Consider the following 25,804-nt stretch of genomic DNA (forward strand, 5'->3'; position numbering starts at 1 on the left):
CTACCTGACATAATGGATAATGGAAACTTTAAAGGCTTTTTTTAATGATGAAACTAATATATTTTTTTTAATTTTACCTTGTGGCTACACATTTACTCTCAGTATAAAGCTTGCATATTTTAAATGAAACGATACTAAATTGTTCCTAATGTAGAATGACTTGGATGAAACCAGTGCTGCAGTGTATGAGAAAGCAGAGGAAAAGTATCTCTGAGAGCTACTAAAGCAAGAACGCTACATGCAAGTTTAGCTAATTTCTCTCGGGTTATTTTTCCTCCTGTGCACATTTACTAGCATATCGTTAGTGCACACAGGTAGCTGTTAAGACTTAGGCATTTTGAAGTATGATAAAAATCTTTTAACAGATGTATTTACAGCAGGGTCCATAAAACATTGACTTAATGTGCTAAGGCAAGACACAGAGAACATAGAAACTTGCACATCTACCAACGATATTTAGCTGGATTCAGAACCAAAAAATCTGTCACTGAACTCCGACTATTTAAAAACTGTATTAAGAACCTTCTTAAGCAAGACAAAAAAATACACAATCCCTTTAAGTAGTAGAGACACGAAAACTCTTTTTCCGACCCTGCTTTTAGCAAGCATCCTTATTCTGGCCAAGGAAAACGACCTCAGGCACCCCGTCTCCGAAACGTAAGCTCTGGTAAGGCTCTTCCAGAGACGGGTCTGTAGGTTACGCTCCGGTGCCCGCCCAGGCGCGCGCCGTTCCCGCCGAGCGCTCCGCGGACGGCACCCAAAGCCCTCCGGCCGGGGGGCGGGCGGCAGGTGCTCCCGGGAATCCCAGCACCGCGTCGTCCCTGCCCCGCGCACGGGGAGCCCGACTGCCCCTCCGAAGTGGAAAAATTCAGCCTGGCAGAAGAGCCTGTGCTACGCAAGCGCTTCAATTCTTCCTCCATTAGCACATGTTAGTGTATTGTCAAGAGGAACAATAGCAACCCCACAAACTATTTATTCCATCAAGAACAATTTATTGTCCTTTGTAAGTTCGTTTCCAGCTTCTGAAGCTCAAGAGAGAAAAATCTGCCGGTTCTTTAAAACTTCAGATGTTAGGGACTATTTGTAGTCATCATATAAACGGGGGTGGTAACCAAATTAACCAAATTCATTTTGTAACCACAAATCATTCCTATTAAAATACTCCCTTCTCACCCCACCTCAAAAGAAGAATAAGAATAATAAGAAAAAAGGAGTCCAGATGGTTAAAATTATTTTTAAGCAAATATTTAGTGGTTACAGTTGAATTCTTCTGGCACACATTCTCCACTACAAAAATGACACCCCACATTCACTGTGTTAACCATTTTCCAATGTGCCAGCCAAATGAATGCCTCGGAGAACACACACACACACACACATATATATATATTATGGAAGCATTATCAGAAACGCTATAGTTAAGGCTCCTTTGCAATTTGGGAATAAAGGAGGGCTGTTTTACACTGTGTGGTAGAATATTGTCTCCAGGTATAACATGCAACTCCTCAACAGACAACTGAGTTTTCTAAAGCATTCCCTTTCTTGAAGCAGAACTGGTTTTCAGCACATTTCTTTATTGCTAATGTCACTGGAAACTCTATTTGGGGAACGGGGTGGAAGTGGGGAAAGGCTTGTAACTATACATTCACAGTAACCGCCACCTCCATATTTTGCACAGTTTAGAAATGTTTCGCTAAAACACAAAAAGTGCATTCCTTTCTTTCCCATGACCTAATTTCGCCCGTATGAGAAGAAGCCCAAGGAACTCCCTTCGCTGCTCTTAGAGTTGCTTTAATTCTCCTGTGTTTTTTCTCAGGCTTGTTCACCCATTAACCCACACTGCTTGGAGTAGACCGATATTATATCCTTGCCGGATATAATTTTAGCAGATTTTACGGCCTCCGCGCAGCCAGTTCACGCCGCCGAGCAGACTGGTAGGAGGCTGGTGGGTAGAAGCAAGAGTACTGGCACCAGTACGGGGCTGGCTGCAGTGACTGACGGCCGGCCGGGGAAGGTGTCCCCGTGTACAGCTCCTGCAAACTGGTTGCTCCAGTCTGGCATCCCAGGAGGCTTGCCAGATGGAGAAACCTTCTCCGCAGCAGAACTGCAAGCTGTGCTTCTCGGGAAACTCGAGGCTGTAACCCTTTCCCTCTTCTTCCACATACCCTGTTGCTTCCTGATTTCTTTCTATGCCTATGTATAAACAACTGAGACAAAATCTTATTTCTCAGGGACACACAAACTTGCTTCTAATCCTTTTTTCCAGCAAATTAACCCCAGATAGCTTAACACTGTATATACAGCTTTGGGAATAGAAGTTAATTCATTCTAGGTCAAAGCTAAAACTGTGCATGTGATTCGCTCGAAATGGATGCGTGTATTGTGGTTGCTCACACTTTTTAAGCGGAAGGGAAGTTTGTTGTGAAGTTGAAGTGCTGGGATATCATGATGCTTGCACGGTCAGACTTATGAGCTGATTTTTGTGCAGGCATTAAGGTTGGTTATCTGGTGATCTTCTTTATCTACAGTTGATGAGACACTTCTAGTAACAACCCGATAGAAACAGCAATTTAAAGTTATAAAAGGTTTGTTTTGGTAGAGGCTAAGGTCTGAATTATAGATGTTTGTTAAATGAAAGGAAATACACGTCTGTCTCTATATACGTGTGTGCAGATGCACACCTGTTTTACATTGGTGTAACCCCTCTGATCTCAGCGTTTTACATGAGGATACTGAAAGGTAAATCTGACCCATACCATAGAGTCTCCAAAGGGCTAACTCTCATTATTTTTGTTACAAATGCCTATATTTTGCTCAGCGGAAGATTAAAGCTAATGTATAGCAGAAGAGCAATGTAAAGAATCCCATGGTAAGTCTCCATCCTCCTTTCGGTACCTACGCAGTGGGTAGCACAGGAACTCAGGCTCCACTATCCATTTTCTCTTTCACGTGCATGGAATTCATTGAACGTAATGGGAAGGAAATTACAGTAGTCTCACAGGTCTCTAACAAGAGATCACTGTGTGGAAAAATGTGACTTGTCAAGAGCTACTTTCTTTGTATTGTTTCACGAGGAAAATATACCACAAAGAATAGCTAAAACCTAAAAGCTTTGCATTCCTTTTCCAGTATTAAATCAAACCAGATATTGGTAAAAGGTGCAATTTTACTGGAGACATACCAAGAGGTGATATTCCTATTGACTGAGGCCAGTGGTTGGCATAAAACATACACTCCGCTTCCAGCGAATTATTCCATAAATATTTGCATTTTCCCTCTGCAGTTTACCATTTAAGTAGTCTGTTTATGACCAAGAAAATAAACACACAAATATCAAATAAACAAAGGAAAAAGCCCTAATTAAAGGTTAAATTTACTCACTTTAGGGGAGCAATTATTCTCAAGTATTCCTGCTCTTTCCTCATACGGGTAGAAATCCACTACCAAGGAAGACGAATACCTCAGTCAAGCCTGGGTGATTTGTATTTGTGCATGAACAGAACAATATATGCGTTCTGCAAGCTTTGACACGTGTGTACATCCCTGCAGAACGGAGGTTTCTGAGGAGCAGAGCAAACTGCTCCAGCCTTTGCTGCGGCGAAAGTAAAGCAAAGCGAGCCCACGTCACAGCCGAGGACCACCGGTACGGAAGAGAGTTAAACGGGGACGGGAAGGAGCACTAGCCACCAGGGCCAGGCTTCGGTGGTGTTGCACTTTATGATAGATGAGAAAAACCCCGGGAAGACGCCCGCCTCTGCGCAAGGCGGCTTTGCAAGCAGCCTCCAGCGCGGGCACCGCTCTGCCATTATCTTGTTACAGAAAACATTACCTGCCTCGCTCCCCATTACTTGTGTTCTGCGCTGAGGAGCGGCACGTTGATTAATTACTACTCTAAAGTGCTTATAAAGCATCAGTCCAAGGCAGGTTTACTAGGTTGGGGCCTCTCGTGATTTATTGACTAAGGAGAAAAGCAAAGGCCATTTGTGAAGGAGCATTTTCTTCTGGGGGAAAAAAAACCCACAACCAAACAAAAGTAATTTAAATTAGCCATCCTCTGCTCCCCCGAATTAAAATGTCTGACCATGAAGAGTAAAGCCAAAGATTTACTTTTTTGCATAAGTTTCAGAGGAAGAAAACAGCAGCAGAGTTTTACTCCACTTCTCCTTAAAGGTCACCTGGCAAACACTAACAAAAGAAACTACTTGAATCAACTGGTAAGAAAGGTCTGAAATGTTTTCTTTTACTGAATACAGGGAGCTGATCAGAGAACTTTAAAATAATTAGAGTCTTTCTGCTCTAATACTTTTTGTTTCTTCAACATTGTTGTTGGAAAGGTAGAAGAAAAAGCAAATCACAAACGCTCACACACATACATACAGGTGTACCCACAGGAAAGATTCGCTTGGTTTTGGTTTGTCGCTGTTGCTATTTTTTTTTTTTTTACCAGTAGTAAAAGGGGGACTTTGGGTTTACTGCACTTCACTTACTAAAGCCTTTTAATAGTATATAGTGCAGGAACGAGAGGAAAAGATTCCCATATGACAGGAATCCTTTGATATTGTTACTTCAACCAAAACTTTGAAATACAGTAGCTGGTTTTGTGTGTAGTATATGACAATTTTTCCCCAAGTCTTATAAACTTTGATTTACTTAACTGCTGTCATTGATGTGATTCACAGAAAACGAAAGCATGAAGAGATTGAGAGAGAGAAATAGCTAATGTGTTAGTCTATTTGATGGCACAGGATTATATGGCACAATAATTAGTGCAGCCTATATAAGAAGTCTACAAGAAAATGTTGGTATCAAAGACAGAAAAGAAGATGATAATGTCAAATACTTCCAATAATTTTATCACAGTTTCAATACAGTATTATGCAGGTTTTCTAATAAAATGTATTTCTTTTTAGTAGCTAAATTCACACTAAGCACGAGAGAAAAAGGACCTATAACTCTGTTCTTGCATGTAGCAACGTGGCAGCTTCCACTGGATTCAGTTGGACCTTGCACCTGAGGAGGTCACACTCATTACCATATATTCGGCAATAACCTAACATAATACCACCCTAGCATTGTTTTACAACATCGTGCTGAATGGCAACATTACAACTTCACAACTTTACGAAGCAGTGTGCTTGAGGATGGCTACCTTTCTTCTGGATAAATGTAGTATATGCTTGGTAAGCTTAAAAAAAAAATCTTTTGTAGTGAACACACACTTTTTCTACTGCTTGCACCTGGCAAGTTAATATACGACCTACATCACAGCAGAGCTTTACAGAGCAAAAGCCTCAGAGATGCCCTTAGAAATTGCAGGTGGGATTGTTAATTCTACTAGGAGAAATTAAGGTTTCTCCTGGGGAGAAAAAAGGTGATTTGGGGATTTTATCTCTGTTCCCTTGCCTACAGTCTGTGCGGTGCCAACTGCTCATTTGTGATCATCTCCAAAGCAGACTGAGGTGAGCTCTGGAAGCAGCCTGGAGAAAGTTACCCAACACATACAAGTGGGATGCAAATCCCCCGCCTGTGAGTGCATTGTCCTGTCCCAGACATGACCACGCACAGTGACCGCGCACCCAGAATTGGAAGTTGAATATAACATTTGCAGGTATTTTATGTGCGTGTGCATTAGAAGGTATTGGTGCCACAAAGCTGAAGAAGGGGAGGATTTCCTCCAGAACCTGCTGACATGCTTTGTCCTTAGCTTGCGTGCTCTGCTCAGGGAAAAGGAATTGCCTCTTACCTCTCTATGGTGTAGTTTACCTATATGTAAAATGAAGACAGTGCTTGCCCTCAAGAGGTATAGAGAAGCTTAATTAAACAAGAGATTCTTAGCCTTAATCAGACTTCTCTCACTTGCTAAGTACATGAGAAATCCTTCAGTTCAGGAACAGACTTGACACCATGACAAATGAATCAGCTTCCTTACAGTTTTGCCTTTGGGAATTATTTTCCTTGGGAATAGATATTTATGAAGCTATTTAAAAAATACCCAAACCAAACAAAAAACCAAATCCCCACATTTCTATCACTGCTGATGTTTCTCCTTTATTTTAAATGCTTCTTGCAATTTTATCGGGGATCCTGTCTTTGGGGATGGGTTCCATATTGTGTCTAAACCCACAGAATATGGTAGACTGCAAAGTGCTCACTTAATTCTAGTACAGGGGTAAGGACACACATGACAGAAGTTGTGATAAGTGTGTGAGAGCTGCGAGATGCATATGGGGCAGTCCTTCCTCACCCCAACTCCTTCCTTTCATGGATATGGCAGTTTGGGAGAGGAAGGACTCCATCACCATCACTGTGAGTTTAGTCTCTTGCCCCAATGAACTTGGTCTTGCCAGATGCTGGACACCTTTGGTGACATCTAGTGCCTTCTGTCTGCACAAGGACGTTAACACAGTTTGAGAAGCTCAGAAGTTTTAAGGTGGCATGCAGGATCACATCTGCTTTAAAGCCAGTGGGTTATTTTTAACTAGAATTTGGTAAAGACAGGCAAGAGAGTTTCAAAAAAGTAAAATCTCCATGATTTCACTGAAATATTATCTATTTGTGGAATAAATAGATGCGGAGCCAAATAATTCTGAAATATCTAAATTCCACCTTCTCTCTCCCACTCACAGAATCTGCTTTCAAGCAAAAATGCCAAATTAATACAAGAATGATAGTTCTCACGGTATCTCCTGCCAGGCTAAGAAGGTACAGAGAATATCCTGAGAAACTCTGTTCTTGGGAAATATTAAGTCCACTTTTGAAAGTTACTGAGAGTCCACAAAACTGAGAGAGATATCCAATGTTTTGGTATCTGACTTGAACAAAATTTGAACTCTAGCCCTCTCAGAGTAAATCAGCAGTATCCATGTGAAACACATTTTTTTTCCTCCTAAGCAAAGCGTACCAGTAGATCAAGCAGAGGCAGAAGAGGTTTCAAATATAACACACTCCTTTTTACCAAGGGCTACTCTTGGATCTATCTTCTTCTGCTCTAGCACCCGACTGTCAGGAGGAGATCAGCAGCTGGTGCTTGAAGTCAAGTGAATTTGGGCCAAGTTTATTCATTTTCCAAATCATGCTCTCTGCAATGCCCTCCCCTGCCCATTCATCCTGTCCCACCATTCCTCTTGGGCTTTGGGTCCTGCTGCCCCGGAGGCTCTCCCCCAGCCCTGCCTCTCCCAGGATGCTCCCAGACGTGAGCCCTGGCTCCGTGATGGCTTCCCCGGCGAGACCTGGCTGATGGGACCGAAATAAGAGCTTAGCACAGGAATTTCCTAACTGTTTTACTCTTCAGAAGCACCAGAGCTGGGATTATTTGCAAAACCTCCTGGGTTCACCATGCCCTGCTCAGCTCCTCTTCCTCCCTGGCTCCGTGGTGTACCCGATCGGCCTTCCCGATTTTCCTGCATCTAGTGGTGGCACGTCCCTCCAGCAACACCCTTTCCAGACCCAGCCCGTGTTATTGTCTGCCTGTGCTCCACCTTCACGTTTGCTGGTTGCCCTCCCGGTTCCCACGTAGGCTCTATTGTTCCTCAGGAACGGGACGGTTAATCGGGAGACAATTACATTTAACAGTCTGGGGCAGTTGTTTGGATGGTTTCAGCACAGCATTTGACAAGATGCTGCCTTCGGTGCTCAATGCCTGTTCAAAACGCTCCTGCCAGGCCCTACCCGCTCATTTTGGCTTGCTGGGCTGAGCTTCATTGTCCCCTGAATTGCACCTACACAACCGAGGCTGCGTTGTAAACTGGGTCACTGAACTGATCTAGGTTAAAAATATCCCAGATATTCTTTAATGAAGTGTCAACAACTATTCTCAGGCTGAAGAGCAACTGGAATACCTCCTAATAATCTTGCTTACATATGCAAAAACTATGCCCTAATCTAAAATGTATTTATAATATAAAATGGAGTTCAAGATTTGACCTGAGCGTATCCCACTCTGTCACGCAGACAAAGGAAATAAAAATGTGTTGCTGTAATTTCCTTGACAGCAAAAAAACCAAAACAAACAAGAAACCTCACACATATATGTCTAGGCCAATATATATGATAATGTGAAACAATGAGTTAGAGTTTTTTCATGGCCGCGTTGAAACTCATCTTGTTAGTTCTAAAACTGCAGCACATAAATGTGATATTTTAATATTAAAATCTAAATAAATAAATACATCCTTAAAACTTCACTGAGTAAAACTTTTACTGACTTTCTATAGAGTTTGGAGTAAGGCAACTTCACAGCCAGGGCTATGAACACTCTTCTTAGGAAAAATAACGTAATGATGATTATTATTGTTTTTACTGGTGGTGGTAGCTTAATACTTTTTATCATTGTAAGAGCGGTAGTAGTTTAATACTTTATTATTATTATTAATAGCGGTAGTATCACCATCTGGATTACTATAACCACAGTAGCGACAAGACGCCCTAATAAGATCCATGCCCTATTGTGTCAGGCGTTATAAAAGCACATAGTGAGAGTGAGAAAAAGTTTATAATCTAAGCAATTAAGGCAGACAAAAGGTGCAGTGAGAAACAGAGGCACAAAGAGATGAGCTGACACAAGAGCCCACGGAGAGAGCCAACGTTGAGCCTCAGATATCCGGAGTTAGCAGCTATTTAAACACAGAGTTGTTTGTCTATACAAATATATATGTATTAATGCATATCACACCATCCAGCTTGACAAGCGTATGCCAGGATTAAAAGGACAAAGGAAAAACTGTGATTTGGTGTTTTGTTTTCTTGTTTGTTTGTTTTTTTTCCTTAGGTAAAAGATATCTTAATTAAAACTGGAGAGACTAAAAGCAGTACAGCACAGCGCAAACATGAGATTTAGCTTTGCTGGTGACTAACTTCAGTCAAAGCAACGTTCAAACCACAACCCATTAAAAAAAAATAGTCAGAGAATAACTGTTTGTAGGATCTGATCATGATTCCAACAAGCAGTGGCAATGTACTTCCTATTGGGATACGGACAGCAAATAAGAAACTTGGTGGTATTCCAGCTGATGAAGACTCTGGTTAAAAGAAGGCAGACAATGTGCATTTCCTAGCACAGAGAAATTTCTTTCAGCTCTTAGAAGCAATCGTTACGTATCGGAGTTCAGAAAGCCTCTCTTGTATTTTGCATACTTGATGACAATGAGTTAACTACGGAACGAAAAGGAATATTAACATTTTTTTTTTTCTTGTACTTTGATTTGGATTTGTATTATAATTTTAAAACTTCATATACTTGGCATTATGTACTTTCTCTCTTACATTAACTTTTTAGATGCCTTACAAAGACTGTTTTATTAGTGGGGCTGCTATAACTAATTTCTTAAACTGAAAATATTTTTAGATTTGTTCATATTTACATATTTACATATTTGTTCATAGATATTTCAGCCTCATTTACAGATGTGAACAAGCCCAAAATATTTCAGCAGCTTAAGCCCTTTTTCCACGTTGCATTTAAAGAGTCGATTTTTGAGAGCTGCTTTTTGTCTCAAAGTTATTTAAAGTCTCATCTTGTCGTTAACTTACGCTACAAGTAATCTAGAGTTCAGGTTAGCACATGACAGTTCATAATTTTAAATTCTAGAACAAAAGCATTAAAAAATGAGCCTTATGTTACCCCCCTCAAAAAAAAGGTATTTTTTAATCAATGGAAAATAACTTAGTCCAAAGTAGAACTGTGAGTATTCTAGCAAATAAGTTATTGCTATAGCATTCAGCTCAAATTCATAAAAACAAATACACAAAATGACATTTAGCTGCAAGATCACATTTCTGTAAAGATAAACTGTAAGCTCTGCACAGCCATTGCTACCGAACACTGTTTATCCGAGCTTTAAATTCTACTCCCAAATTTGAATAGACTGCAGAGCTAGCAGTGTTGCTGAAGAGCAATATCAAAATATGTGCCTCCTGGGTCTAAAAACCACAAGTTATTTCAGCTTCTGCTAAGAATTGAGGGATTTTTTTAAAAGTTGAGTACAGTAAGTAAATAAATAAATACATTATCTACCTTCATGACCTTTCTTTTCCTGAAAGCAAACAGCGTCCATCATTTGTAACTTGACTTTCCATAAAAGTAACAGTTCATAAAAATCTGTGAAACTACTACCGGGAACAAACAAATTAAACAATGACAACGTAATAAAATAAAACTGCTGTTATACTCCTATAGTAGAAGAATTGCTTCTTCGCTGGGATTAATACATCTTGCAGAAAACAATTTTAAATAATGTGTAACATATGGATTCGGCTTTTATTATTCTTCTAAAAGAAGACAATTATATTTATGTGATAAACTGTTCAGTGTTAGTAGCATAATGTTTATATTACTGGCCACTTAAATAGTCTTTGGCATAGTTTTATAAGGAACAGCAGCCTCCAGATCTTTTGAAATCCATCTTACAAAGTAAGTCCTGTCTGTTACTGGAATGCAATGGTTTTACATAGTTTTCTTGCTGGAAAAAAACCCCGTACTGCAGGTAATCTCGTCGTTAAACTGCATGCATGAAAAACTTTCTGATGTTTTAGCTGCAACTCATATGGCAGTTTAGGGCTTTCTAACGAAAAGTGTGAAAGTCTTGTAGCTGTCGGGAAACAGGAGAAAAAGAAACAGCTTTCAATTTTAACTTTTTGGAAGTGAATGATCATGATACGCTGTTTTCTACAGTAAAGCTTTTCAAGGTGGTTTTCTTAATCTCTCCACTTTTACGAACAGCTAGTTCCTACGATCTCTTATTTTGCTGGGAGATTACATTTAAGAAAAGAGTGAGTTTCCGGTTGTTTTCAAGGAGCTGCTTTTGTCCCCATTATATTCCAGATAATTTTCAAAGGGATTACATAGAAACCATAGAAGTATTTATCTTGATATCTTCCAGTGCTTCTGAGTGGAAACTGCATGCATTTCAAAAGGGAATAGGAATGTGTTACCAAACAAATATATTCTGTTGCTGCTGTGTACACAGATTTTATTGTAAGCATTGCCGGCAACAGCCTTTCTGCATTGCCGGGATTCTGCTATCCTGTGTGTCATTCGGATAACCAGATCATTTGGAAAAAATTATGCAGGGTGAGCAAATGTATTTATTTAGGTTTATCAAAAAAGAAAGAGGGAGAAAAAGAAATAATATCAATTTGGGGAATGTTACTGTCCTCATTTTTCAATCCTGAAGTACAAGTTTAGTATTTTCAATTCTCCACTTCTCGATTACTTTAAAAGTTGGGGTTGTTAACAAAAGATAAAGTGAAGGGTACATCAATTTAAAGAGTGTAACCTAATGGAAGTGAAATCTGCATATTCAGTTAATTTGGGATTTATTATGCCAGTAACTAGACTTGCAACTGTTCTAAAATCGCGTTGACTGAAGACTTGAGAGCAGTACAAGAGGATGGCTACCCCCACCCCCATTCTTAAAAGAAAACCTGTGCCTGCTGCTTCCAATTTAGTGCAATCATGCCTCTTACTGGCCAATACAAGATGCAGCATTAGCTGTCACATGCAAATGAGTATTCATGGAGACTTTGAAATGTGCAATAAAGAATAAAGACATGCATTCTGTGAATAATTGTTTTCTTTTCTAAAACTGGATCCAAGAGGGAGTGCCATTTCACCCAGAGTCTATAGCCTTTCTATGGTTACAATCTGCTGTTGAAGCCAGATATTAGAAATGAAGTGTGGATAAATGGATAGAAATGAAGTGTGGATAAATGGAGGACTCCAGTTTCCCGTGCTGTCAATCTTTCACAGTACTAGATTTGCTTAACAAGAAATAATCCAACACATGTTTGTGTTTCTTACTATCTTGCTTTCTTTTCCAGCTGGGACTTTTAAATGCATAGGGATGTAAAATAAAGTTGCCCACCTTACATTAGCTTTATTTATACAAAGCCTGACCTAAATTCTTAGTTTTCAACAGCACAGATACACAAAATTATACAGCAGTGCAAGCTTCACTACAAACCTAAAGTCTTTCAAAGCTCTCTGATATCCCTTACCAGGATGGGAGAAAGAATAACTCAGATTTTTAGGGCCTATTTAGATGCAGGGTGGGGAAAAAAAAAAAAAAGACTCAGCGAGCTGTATGCAGATACATGTACGAATGTGTGGAGCTGTGAATAGACAAACTGAGTTCAGACACACACACCTAGTCACCGAGACCGCAGCCAGAAAGTCTGTTAGAGAACAGACAGCCATCGGCTTGTATTTATATTAAATCACGGCATTACGTGGCCCTACCTTCTGCTGGTAGAACCCCAAATGCTTAGTCCAGTAGTGGGAAGAAAGTAAGCAGATGCCAGAATTGCAGCACCTTTGCAGAGAACTGGAGTTGGTGAACCGCAGGAATCATTTCAGTAAATTCAGACTTGGCTGAGATGGGACCAGAGGTGGATAAAACTGGCTGGCCAGCAGGAAGAACGAATGCTAAGGGTAAATGCTGCCAGTCTGACCAGTACAGGCATGCACGGAGGCTCAGCAGAGGGGAAATAAGCCCTTGTAGGTAACTCAGTGCCTTGGATTATGTTTAATCTGAAAACTGGAGGACTCCAGTTGAGTCAGAGCTGCTCAGCAGACAGGACATGGCCCTGCAGGAATCCCAGAGAGGCAGAGGGCTGGGAAGCATTGCGTTTTTCCCTTTGTCTAAAACAAATAATTCCCTGTCGCCCTCTTTTCTACGTACCTTCGCTCCTCAAAGGCAATCTCTTGAAATACAGGCATGCACATACAAACACACTGAAGAAATTAATCACCAACATCACAGTAATTGTTATCGGTTGTACTGGGAAACAGAGGCATAAGACTGCCGGGGGCATGGGAAGGTGTTTCCCTCCCGTAGGGAAGGATGCCCGCCTGCAAGGGCTGAGCACATGGACCACAACCGTCCCTTGGCTCTCTGCTTGGTCCTGTGATCCACGGTGGCAGGAAAACAGCCAGTTCTTTGTAACTTTTGGTCGGTATTGTGCCTCCTAAGGAAGCTGAAAAGAGGATGACCCTGGGGCTAGGGCAACGGATTTGAAACAAGGAGATGTGGGTTGTAGTCCTGAATCATCACAAAACTTCCTTAGGCATGTTACTCAGCTCCTTATTTTCCTACTTACCAAATAGAGCTAGTAATATTTTGGTAACTCACAGGGATGTTAGCACAAGCCCTTCAACATACCTGCTCATATATTATCTCGATGTAGTCACTTTCAAAAGCGACTAGAAAATACTCGGTGCAAACACATCGCTCCACGAGGCTTAGTCATGCAAAACACAACGCGTGGCGATGCATCCCTACGACCACAGCAATGAAAATCAGGACCTCATTCACATGTAAAGTGTACTTGTGGCTCCTCAAGGACCAGGTCCCTTTACTCTGCAGCCCAGCACAGAGGAATTTAAAGCAGCTTATTCATGGATCCTTGCACTGCCGTCCATTGCGCAGGTGGCCCTGCACTTGGAGATGCATCACAGGGGAGACCCGCATTTGAAGGTCTAATTTGGCTTTGCATTATTCTGAGCCCAAAATCCACATTTCAGAGGGCGATTGCAGCCTTATCTTTAGTCTCTGTATGCGGTAGAGACTTGGCAACTGGAGTTTGGTGAAATGGCACGGCGCACTACATAGGAGACAGACTATAAATCAACAGATTTTGGCTCTGCTCCTGGCTCTGTCACTGATTTACCATGGAAACTTGGGCAAATCTTTTACTCTCCCTATCCTTCATTTTCCGTACCCGTAATGTAAAGATAATGATGCTGCTTTGCAAGCTCTTTTGAGATCTTGAGATGTTAAGTGCTAAGTGCATTTTATTAACATTAATAGCACCCAGCCGAGAGGATGCTGTAGAGCACTAGCCTGGCTGTCCCCAGAAAACAGATTGGTGTGGGGAAAGTGTGCGCTTGTTAAGCAGCTTCAACATTGCTCATTCCCATAATACTTCCCCATACACGGGAGCGAGATCTGACCTACTAAAAAGAAAAAAAAAAGCGCCGCAAGGAGAAAATTCCTAATACGACCTGTCAACTTACTTCTAGCCCAGGAAAACTTGGGGGTTTGCTAGAGATATTCGGTGCCCCTGTGCGTGGTTATAGTCGGCAACGGCCACAGTGCTCACAACTTGTGGTGGAGGCCACTTCCATTAGTAGGCATTAATCACCATTTTATACACTCCTGTTCAGCTACCACTGAAAAGACATTTAGTAGATGCACTTAGTTATATCCTATCACACTTTATATGTGACTCAATTTTAAAAGAAGTTAATTGTACTGACTTATACTCTAGCTCTTGTATTTACAGGACCACGGTATATTGTGATGTATATTTTTTAAATGCCATCTAACATGCTTTGTTTTTTTACGCTTCAGTTTTCAATGTTTCTGCTCAAATATGTATCACAACATACACGGGAGAAAGAGTTATGAAAAATTTATTATTAAGGCATGTTTTTTCCTCTGCTGGAGATAGAGGAACTTTGTTGTGCATGTTATAAAATGTTAAATATTAGAATTATTTAAAGTTAATAGGATGCTAAAGAAAATGACTAATAATACATTATACAATTAGATGCCTTTCATATTAGTGAATCCATTAACAAAATAAAATACACTCAAACAGAAGAGTTCTGATTTGCAATTTTTAGCAAGGATTGCCCATGTGTAAAGCTAAATTATTTATACATTTTTTTAAAAAACTGCTGGATACGTCAGTTTGCAATTATTTGCATTATGTTTGAATGCTTTATCATGTGGCTCTGATTCAAAAATACGTATCTCTAAGTTGCTTTAGCATCTTCATTTGTGCAAAGTATTATTAAACATGGGAAAAACAAAAGTACGTTTATTTCCCCAGATTCAGCAGGATAACTGATGATACCACAAATATTGCTCCTTCAGCTGTTTTGGGTGTCTTTTTGTTATCGCTCTTTAGCCCAGATGTCCTCATGTAGTTTCACATCTCTAGTTTGCCCTCCCAAGTGTACTTTTTTTTCTAGATAGGATCAATTCCCTCCTGTCCCACCTGATCTCCAGTCAGGCATCATGCAGCTTTGCCTAAAGTTGTTCAAATGCTATAGGGTGCTGTTTTTCTGAGCACTGACTACTACTTTTTTTGAAACTAGTTGTCCTGTCTCCTCAGTTGATGTCAACATTATCCTTGAACAAAACACTTAGCAAATAGCTGACTTCTCTTAGAGTAAGAAATAGTTTTTAGCACCAAAATGATATGATCTTCTAGACATTCTTCTCCTGTATTTTCCTTTTCCTTCAGCATTGATGCTCTGTCTCTAGAAAGTCATCTGACACCGGCTAAAGAAAGTTCCACCAAGAACAAGTAATCTCCTCCTCACATTCTTCTTCTCTTCACTGCTGCTATCTACTTAAGTCATTCCCAATCTTCTGTATCATAAGCACATCATGTTGGTTGATGGAAATGTGTTTTGAAATCCCTGTTTGTTTTTTAATTATCTGATCACACCGGGAAGAAAAAAGATATCTCTCTTTGGTATACTACAGTAAGTAAAAATCCAGCAGTAGCACTATCTTTTTCCAGACACTTTTCCTGCCTTCTAACAGTCTACACAGTCCAGTCTTTACAGTTCATGGGATTTAAAAGCGTGATGAACCCAACTGCAGCCAGAGTTTGGTAACATCATTTGAAAACTAGTTTCAGGTTATGATCCTTACTCAGCTTGTGAGAGGTGAGGAATGTCATGCTTAGAGTCTACTGAGGTTTATAGCAGAATTTTGGCATAACTTAACTCCAGGCTTTTCTCACCCCAATATATTTCCTGCCCATATATGTCCCAATGTCAGCCCAGAGTGCAATTCATGGGTGAACCAAGTCTCCCACATTATGTCAGCTGGTAGTAAGGGGTGGGGGGGAAGAGTGTGCAATAGGGACACAGAAAATGATTATAAACTAGCAGATTTGTCTGTATCTTGGACACTGCTTGTGAAGTAGAAGGGCAAAAATACTGTAAAATATTTATTTTTTCCATTATATTAAATTCTTCACATCCTGATTATTCGAAAATTTTACCATAGTTATGTTGTATAAGTAATAATAGTAAGTATATGAAGAGACAGTGCGTTGAAATTAGAACCACGGATTCATAGATTGATTTCAAAAGGCATCATTCCCACGACTCAGCCTGAGGTGTTCGTCCGCACGGAAGGTTTTGATTAGGCTCAGATTATTACAGTAGCGTTGGGAAACAAGACCTTTGATCTCAAGAGATCTGAACAATCCCTGTTACTTCTACTGACAACAGGCACGCTACAGACTGAATAGTGTTAACATTCAGATGGGAGCTGAAAACTCAAGTGAGAGCTATGCTACGTTCTCACTTTTAAGACTGGTACCATGCATAACTTTAGAATTAAAATACAGTGTGACTACCCTTCTAAGTGTTTAAATTAATATGCTCAATAACCTCCACAATAATAAGTCTAAAGTACAAATTAAGACTTGCAAGAGAAGGCGAATGGAACGTCTCTTTTTTATATTTGTGTATATAGGATGTATTTGTTCAGAACAGTGGAATACAACACTTGTCTATATCAGGATTCTTAAAGCTCCTTTTTCATAAATCTTGTTTTTCCTACTAAATATATTTCCAATATTTTTTATACCCATATATATATGATGGGATTTTTTTTAAGGGGAAAAAAACAATGGTGTAGTCAAGAAAAATTATTCATTTACCTATATATAGGCATCTAATGCTTCTTAAATGCTCTAAGACATCTCACCTGGCTTCTAGCACCCAGTTTACCAGGGCACAACCCTCCTGTATATGGTCTGCTAGACCTGACAGCCTTGTGAGTGTCACTCTGATACTCAGCATCCTGTCAAGTGGCACTAAAAAACAATGATTAGGTAAGTGAATCAAGGCCAAAATGTCCAAAGACTGCATTAAGGGAAGATGCTTTCCAAGACCATGATAATTTGCTTATGCAAAAAAATTCCACTGAATTACACAATAATACTTTAAAAAAAAAAAACACACATAGAGAGAAAGGGGGGGGGGGAAAGACAAGAATACTCAATTTTAAATCCATAAAAAATGGTAATATGAGTGACTTAATTTTCTTAACAAAACTATTTTATTTTTAGCAGGAATATATTTCTAAGCAAGATTGCATCCGCAAATGAGACAGTTAGTAAAAGAACATAGGTTTCCTCATAAAAGCAAATGTTTCCAATTATTATAGACATTGTATTTTCTCCTGTGTGTTTTTTTTTTTTTAATTTTTTCTCCTCGATGTTTTTTGTTTGAACTTTTTCCACTTTGTCTCCCAGTGATGTCCCAGTTTGGCCCCCAACACTCTTACCTCCCACTAAAATACCAATGGAGTTCAACAGAGAAATGCATTACCAAAGTCTTCCCCAACCGAAACCACTCACTACTCACAATGGTTGTATCTACCCCAGTATTTATGTTTTTCCCAGTTCTCGGTATACAGGAGACCACAAATACCATGATAAAGCCTAATTCTGCGGTGTGGTAACTTCTCATCTCCTGCCACCCTGCATAATATTATGTAACATGCATCCACATACAACATCACCCTTTTTGTTGCAGACCCTATCACAAGTTTGCATTTGTCAGCTGGTATTACGTACAAACCACAGAATTACAGCTATTGACCACAGGGGGGGAAAACCACCCCAAATACTAGGCCACACCATGGTCTTGTAAGACATTGAGCATGACCAACTTTAAGGAGGAAGTATGCAGCTTAGTTCTGCAGAGTATCCGTCTCCTTGCAGCACAAGGTCATCCCATGCAAAATACCTTTGACACGTCATTCAGTTTATCTTAAAAATGATATTTATAAAAATAAAAAAAAACATGCCTGGCAACCCGCAGCTTCTGGAGCTTATTCCATCATCCTAAAAATTGTAGCTAGAAAGTTTTCCTGTTAATACTTTTAACAAATGACTCGATAAATGATTTCCTTTCCTTGTTATTTTAGAGCTCTGTGGAATGGTATTTCCTGTAGCCTTACTATCAGAACAACAAACCCAAACAAAGAGTCACCCATGACAACGATGAGCATCCCAAAAAAAAAAAGGCAATCCCTTGCTACAGCGTGCAAAGCTACAGTCCTTCACAGTGCCTAAATAACACTCCTTGAGGGGTTATCAAGAAGCTCTTCAACTTCCTCAAGTGTTACTAAGCGAAAAAGCTATTGTAACACAAATAGTGCTGTGGTTAGAAAAGGAATAAAAGGCGTGTCTTAAATGCTTGATCATACAATACGTGCCATAAAATCTATGGTATGTTTGTGGCTGACCACACTAACCTAGTTTACTGCCTCTTCTGCCCCATTCTACTGCCTTATTCATCACACCATTGAAAAGAAAAACATGACAAGACCATTGTTAAGAGAAATTGTACAGTGTTTAGGGCTACAGATTGGATAGCCTTGTCAGACTTATAATTCTGATTCTTTTTTTTTTTACCTTCACACTGAAAACAAAATAAATTATACCAGAAAAAAATTAATATTCTAGCTCTATCATCCCTTTTTTTGCATATTTTGCACATTATTTACATAAAAATTCAAAGCATTGGTTGCAAAAATTAGTATTTCCATCAGGTTTTATCACCTGACTTATATTTAGAAATCACTGTTTGGGGTACTACACTTCCCCCCCTTCCCCTCTGGAAAGAGAAGAGTAAGATGCAGAAACCACATCTTCTTTTGAATAAAAAAAAAAAATTGTATCTTAAAATAGACATTCAAACACAGAGAGAAAAAGGAAGAGCCCACATGAGTAACACGCACATATTAATTGATTCACCAAGTACTGCAGGCTCAATTAAAGTATTCCGTTGTAACAGTTTTAACTCTTGGAAAAAAAAATAATTACAAAAAATTCTTGGCTAGAGCTTGGCATATGCAGGTCTTAACCCAGAAACAAGCTGGTTTATAATTATCTCTGAAAATTACTTCAGTCCATTTTATTTTCTGTGTTTGCTTGGGAAGTGTGAAAAAGGAAGAAAGAAAACGTATTTTTGACTCGAGGCTTTCAAGACATTTTGGTTCTCAGCTAACAAGTAACCCAGTTTGAGCCTGATGATACTTCCAACGTGAACTTCAGACCACTCTTACTGGTTTCTCAGTGAGACTGGTTACATGAATAACTGCTGACAGAAGCGAGGAAGACTTTTCTCTGAGCCATATTTGATCACAGGGAGAACATGACCAAGGCTGGAGGGAGGCTCTAAGGTTAGACCCCAATCAAGACAGGTTTTTGTGTTTCTAAGCATACTCACATATCCCTGAAAAATACCATCAATAACCTCCTAAAATATCTAAACAAGCCTGAGGCGGCAGGATACAATGGGAATTCTCACTAACGCATATGCACAACAGATTAAGGACCCACAAACGAAAAGGAAGGCGACTACAAGAGGGAACCAATCCCTCTTTTTTTCCTCCTCTTTTTCCTGTGATCCTTGCCGCAATTTTAAAATAAAGCCCGCGATGGTCCTGTTGGACCTTCATGTTTGTAGCTGCTCTCTGGAAGGTGGCAGCTGACAAAGGACCTACTCTCCTCTGCCCACAGAGCCTTTGTTAACGGCAGGACCGGAGCTGCTGGCTGCCTTTGAAATGGATATATTGGGTCAATGGAAACACTCGGGTATTTCTGAGCAGCGAGTTTCGTTGGTTTTTTTTTTTTCTTTCCCTCCCCCCCTTATTTTAAAGAAATAAAGCTGTGAAAAGGAGCTGCTTCCCCCCCCCCCCCCCCATTTTTCCCTCCCTTTTTTTCTCCCCCTTCCTTTTTTCCTTCTAAGTACTTGCTTCAAAACCACCCAGCCCATTTGTGCTGACCTGGTGACTACATTTCAAAGGCAGCTTCAGTCTCGTGCCAGTTCCACGGGCTGTGCCGGCAGAGGCAGAACCAGCCGGGAAACCACGCTGGTTCCTGATAGCCAAGGTTCAGACATACGGTCCCAGAAAGCTTTTATAATCAGTAATATTAAAAAAAACACAAACCAAGATTTGTTCCTCTTTTCTCATAGTTCATTGATAAAGAACACGTCAGTACGGTTGAAGAATCCTGCTGGTTAAAGGTATCATCCTTAGCTGCTCATATGGTCTGGGCTCTTACTTGTCAATTAGATTAATCCAAGCCATTCTAGAGCAATAAATATAAGTACAGATGGAAAATAAACATACTGAAGATTACTATTTTTGATGGCTGCTGTTTATTAAATCAAAAATAATGTTGCAGTGGAGATTTTGTTGATATTTCAAACAGAAAGGAAAAGTAAATAGGAATTAGATAATTCTTAGGAAAGAAAAAATAAAAACCACAAAAAAAAAGCACAAACCCAACAGACTGTCACAACACAACCTCCAAAAAAGCCCGTGGGTAATAAAAAGGCAATGATTTTACTTACAATGCCACCTATGAGCTACCTTTAGAGAGGGGATATGGTACCTATAAACTCAAAACACTAGGTATGTTGAAATCCATAAAATTTCCAATTACTGCTTCAGAATTTATTGTGCACATATGGAAAATAATACTTGTAAAAGAGAAAGGGGTTTGTGCCTGGTGCTGTCAATACTGTGAAGGATGGGGTGATTATAAAGCAAATTAACAATATTTTTAAATGTGCATTCACTTATCTTTCCAATTAAATCCTTGTTAAACAACTGCACAGACAGTAATGGTGCTTCTGCAAAGCACTGATCAAGACAGTTTTATTGTAATTTTTACTCTGTAACAATTAATCAAGTAGGCATTTTCTTTATTATTAAATTATTTAGTTAATAAATATTCTCAATCAGTTCACGTATTTGTGATTTAAATTTTATTTTTGTTTTTTCTCAAACTGAATTCTATTCCAGCATATTCTTATAGAAGGAACAACAGAAATATTTTAATTCTTTTTGCCAAAATGGTTTTTGTTAGCCTGAAGAGATGTCAGGGTAAGAGTAAATTCACAGTTTTCCCCAATGTAGTTACCAGTTCAGATATTTGTGGCTGTCCTATTCCGTGTTCCGTAAGAAATGTACCTCTTTGCAATAACGTAATATTTAACCTCTGTAAAATTTCATATTTTTTTCCCCCTTTAGTAGATGAGTATAGTAACCAAGCCATTAAAACACAGTGATTGACCTTTGGACGGTACGTGGTGTTTTGCAGTTAACACACAAGGTATTCCAAATGAAATAACGGGACGCAAAGGTCATCTGCACAGCAAATACCAAGCACTTTGCAAACAAAGCGTTGGATATAAAGACAATTAGGAACTCTCTTGTATTATGTATGAACTAGTGCGTACTGAATGAACCCATAAGTATTGAAATTTGTATTTCTATGGTTAGTTTCCCTGAACATATATGCATTAGGATAGAATCCTAGTGTCTCAGCAATGTGTTATGAAGCCTTTATAGCTCCTTTTTTTTTCCATTAATTTAGTACTCATGGAAATTGCTTGTTTGACAGTCACGGAAGTTGAATGCTGCCTTTCCAGCTGCCCAGCAGCTTCGCACGGGGGGCATACAGAAGGAAGTTTCCACCTCCTCACCCTGGTATCTCCGGCCTTCTAGAAGGCAGGTGGGGGGTGCTAGGACAGGCAGATGCAGGACAGGGACCCCCCAGGGTTCAGCACAAGGACGGTCCTTACCCCATCATCCCACGGAGCGCATCAACACGACGGGTTCGACCAGAGCAGGGAGCGCACCACAGTCTCACTCCTCTTTATAAACTAACACCCTTATGGATGAAGGGGTCTTGTCTTTCCCCCCCCCCCCCGCCTTTCTCAGGCGCTGTTTGCTTCTCCGTTAGCATTTTTGACCAGGTGAGAAGCTTGCTTTTGAAAAGCATCTCCCAGACGTTCCCGCTTTCATATAGCGGTGCCTTAACGGCCCTGAGCAGCCCCACCTGGGGCTCCCCCACCCCTGCCCATGGGTTCAGGGCCCATGTCAGCCCCACCCTGGGGCTTTGGGCCAAAACAATTGATCTTTTCAGTAGCATCCTCATACCTTGGAACTGCTGGCACACTTTACTTGGCTTAACAGACCCCTTTACAGTACCTTATCTTTTTTCCTACGTGTGTGAACTAAAAGAATACCCTTATAAATAAGTGTAAAGGCTTTAACTTACTGGACCTTCCGTAAAATAAGCAAAAGGCCTCCACACTTGTCCTAAAATCCCTAAAAAATTACCAAGTACCAAATTTTTTTTTTTTTTTAAGATTGCAACTATTAGATTTAACCAATAATACGGAAAGCATAAGAAGAACAGACATCTCTGTCTAATGTCTCTGGCTATTATAGAAGCCTTTACCCCAGGTTCTCAGCCAGCAATATTGAATGACTGGTAGCTTAGTTTCTAAAACCAAAATTCTTTCAGTGCTTGTAGACTAAGAAGAGTACGAATGTAAGAATGTATAAAAGTAGGAAACGTCAATTTGGTGCAAACAGCTTCTACTGCCTTGATTCAGTGATTTGAAAAATGATGACTTAGAGTTTTGAAAGTGCTGAGAGATGTTATAGCCTGATCCTGTTATGATCAACTGATCTTTTCGTCTCTTAATGGGAAAATAAATCACAGATAAAAGATAATCCTGTTGCACAGAAGCAAAAAAGGTGTGATATCAATTGACTTTTATAGAAAAAGAAAACTCTGTGAAAGGGATAAAATAAATAAGGCAGTTTGTTCTGCTGATGCTCGTCTTGGCAGGGACAAAGCCCTCTTCAGGAGCTGCCTACCTCCAGAAATGAAAATGAAACACAAAGAGAATTTTAAAAGATACAAGGGATGTTTTTTTGTTGTAGACCCATGCTCATCCCTGGTACCTTTTCAAAAAAACTACAAAAAATTTACAATCTCAAGGGCCTTATTCGATTTTTTACTGTTCTTATTTCTTCTTTAATGATAAAGCTGTCAGCTGTTAGTTTGTTTTCCTTTCATATTCACCAGCACTCTTATTTCATTTTTGATGCTGCAGATGACATTAACCATATAGGAAAAGGAGCCAAATAAAGCTTTGCTATATTTTAATTAATGATTATTCTAATAAAAAATCCTCTGATATGGCAGCCAGCCTAGAGTGTCTTCTATGATCTTTAATTTTCAATGTGATACGTATTATTTATAGCCTATAAATGTAGGTGTAACACAATGGCAAAGCAAGCAGGAAGAAAGAGCCCGCTAAGTAGTTGGCCTGTATGAGAACTGATTGCACAGTCAATCTCTGCAGTGTAAATAGGCTTTTTCAGAACATTTGTTTGCATTTATAATTAAATTAAACTTCAACTAAAAGAAAAAAAAATCTCTATGGAAAGTCATATATACAATTACTGTCTTCCCACTGTTAACTACAGAAAAATGAAGGTACAGGGATTGAGCTGAGGAGGTCACAATAATTAGCGAGTGAAAGCGATGCGTGGAGAGCGCATTATTAAACATCATCCCGCCGCAGAGCTTTAGAGGACTGGTGAATACGCAGGTTGGGAGCACGTACTGGTTTTCTTAGTAACTTTTGTGACTCCGTCTGAAACTGCTGCTGTCCTCAGCGTCTAATTGACTGGGCACCTCGGGCTCTCGGGAACATCGGGTGGAGACCACCATTGCCCTCCCAAGCACACATCAACTGAAACCTGTTCCCCACGTCTCCCCACACGGTTTTCCACAGGTACTCCATGACTCAATGGGCTGTTTCCCGCTTGCTTACCTAGCGCAGAGGAAGGATGTTAGCTGAACGACTGAAAGAGGGGTCTGCTATCTTAAAGCCGTTCGTTGTGTCTGTGTTACTTCTCGAACGTTCTGATTAAAAATTACTGGATTATTCTTTGGGACTGAAATGCTAGACTCTTCCCCTTCCGCCCACATGGTGTTGGTGTTGCCCCTGAGGACTGCAAAGCGGCATTAGGGTCTACAGGAGACGAACTTGGGCATTTTTGCATGCATTTACCTGAGGAAAGGCTAAGTACAGGCCTGGGTAGATATTGTTATAGCTGGGATTTTAAAGGATGTGTAAGGGGGGCTCGGATGGATAATATCACCTCCCATTGAAAACCTATTTCATTTTGATATAAAACTCATGAGTACCCTAGTTGTATCAATAAAGAGGAACATAAGAAACAGTAATTATCACAACTGATAACATGATTGCATATTTCTCCAGGGGCACTAGTTTTCTTTGAATTTTCTTTGGTCACGCAATGGGCAGATTTCTTGCCTGTGCCCTAAGTAGCCAGTGTCAGAGTGGCTTTAATGTACTATTAACTTCACCTTGATATACTCATTTTTCACAGTAGTATAAACCAGAAGAAAAAGGTGCCTGGTACCTCTCTGCTGCAGAAAGACAGCTTAGACTTCTGTGTAGCCTTACAGTATCAGCCCATCTGTTTTAGGCGAAAACTTGAGCAGTAATTTTAACCTCAAGTACGCTAACCTTTGGATGCCACAAGACATGATAGACAGGACCATTATTTTTATGGCACATTTTTTTTCCTGAGAAAAAATTCTAGGCAGTGAAGAAGGAAAGAAAATCCTGGTTTTGCCTCTCTGTCTCCAAACAAAATACAGTGTTCGGTCATTTGAAAGCCAAGGCAGACTACATTATCGACACACAAATACCCAACAACTATAAATCCAAGGGAACCCAAGTAATGAGTGAAAAGCATGAGGCTGATGATTTATTCACTCTCTCTGAATTTACTGGCATAAATATTGATTCTTCATAAACCAGAGTTCATCCTCCAGTTTCAGCTGAAGACAAGTCTGATCTGGAGCAGCTGAGAAGGTGGCAAACATCTACTGCTCCCCTGAAACCTTCCCTAGAAATGTAAATGGAGGCTTGAAGGTGGCAATATTTTTACGTCTCTCATATCTCTCAATTTCATGAGAGTTTTTGAGTCAAAAGTCACTGTTTATCTATAGTACAAAACTAATTGAAGTTGTTCTCCAACAGCTATCATCTCCAGAAAAAACACATACAATACAGAATTTCCAGAATTACAGTTCTGGTAATAGTCTCCAAGTAACTTTTAAAAGAGTTAATAAAAAGAAGGAGAAAATGCTGCAACAACTTCACGTTTATACCTGATAATTCAAAAGTGTATAAAGTCTGTAACGCAATTTAAGATTTGGGATTTTTCCTAATTTCTGAGACGCTTCATTTTATTTTCCAATTAAGTAGTACCAGGAAGTTCAGCGTCATTGATGGTATTTGCTAAACTATTAAATGTGGGGATGCTTAGTCTTTGCCAAGAGTAGTAAACTCTTCGGAGAGGTGAATGTATTTGTCATGTATCCCAATTAGCACAAATATCGGCTTCCACACCTGTAACAGTGCCTATTAGTCAATGTTAGATTGATTTATGTTACATCTGTGAAAAATGTTATTTTGTATTTGTGGAAATATGTTCAGTAAATAAAACTGTAACAGGATGGTTGGTTCTAATTCTGATTCTCAAGTCCCCAAAAGATTCACCTTTCCTCTTCTCGTTTCCTGGGTTCAAATCTTTGCCTTTTTGAAATCAGTGGTAAATCTTCCACTGACTTTGACACAGCCAGTACGCTACTTTTAGTATTTCCTTTTCATTTCTTTTCAGCACCTTTTTCTCTTTCGCTGGTTTCCTTTGGTTCCCTGTTCTACTTTTGGTTTAGTGTAACTTTCAACATCCAAACAATCTGCTATTTTTCTTTTTAATCTTTTTTTCCATCACTTTGATTCTTTGGTTTCTACATATTCTTTGTTTTTTGCCACCTTATTTCATGTATCCATTTCCTCCTTTCTTCTTTTTTTTGTTGTTGTTTGTTTCTCATCTCTTGTTTAACTACTATT

At 39.7% G+C, this 25,804-nt stretch overlaps 1 protein-coding gene across 1 annotated transcript in view; it reads right to left on the reverse strand.

Annotated features, from left to right (window-relative positions):
* The window catches only part of ARHGAP15 (Rho GTPase activating protein 15), a gene marked incomplete at its 3' end in the record, with an annotated part of 312,226 nt that overhangs the window by 78,772 nt on the left and 207,650 nt on the right, over window positions 1-25,804 (reverse strand). The gene's annotated exons all lie outside the window — the stretch shown is intronic.

The sequence above is a fragment of the Phaethon aethereus genome, assembly GCF_964289735.1.
Source record: "Phaethon aethereus genome assembly, chromosome: 6".
In the NCBI taxonomy this organism is placed as follows: domain Eukaryota; kingdom Metazoa; phylum Chordata; class Aves; order Phaethontiformes; family Phaethontidae; genus Phaethon; species Phaethon aethereus.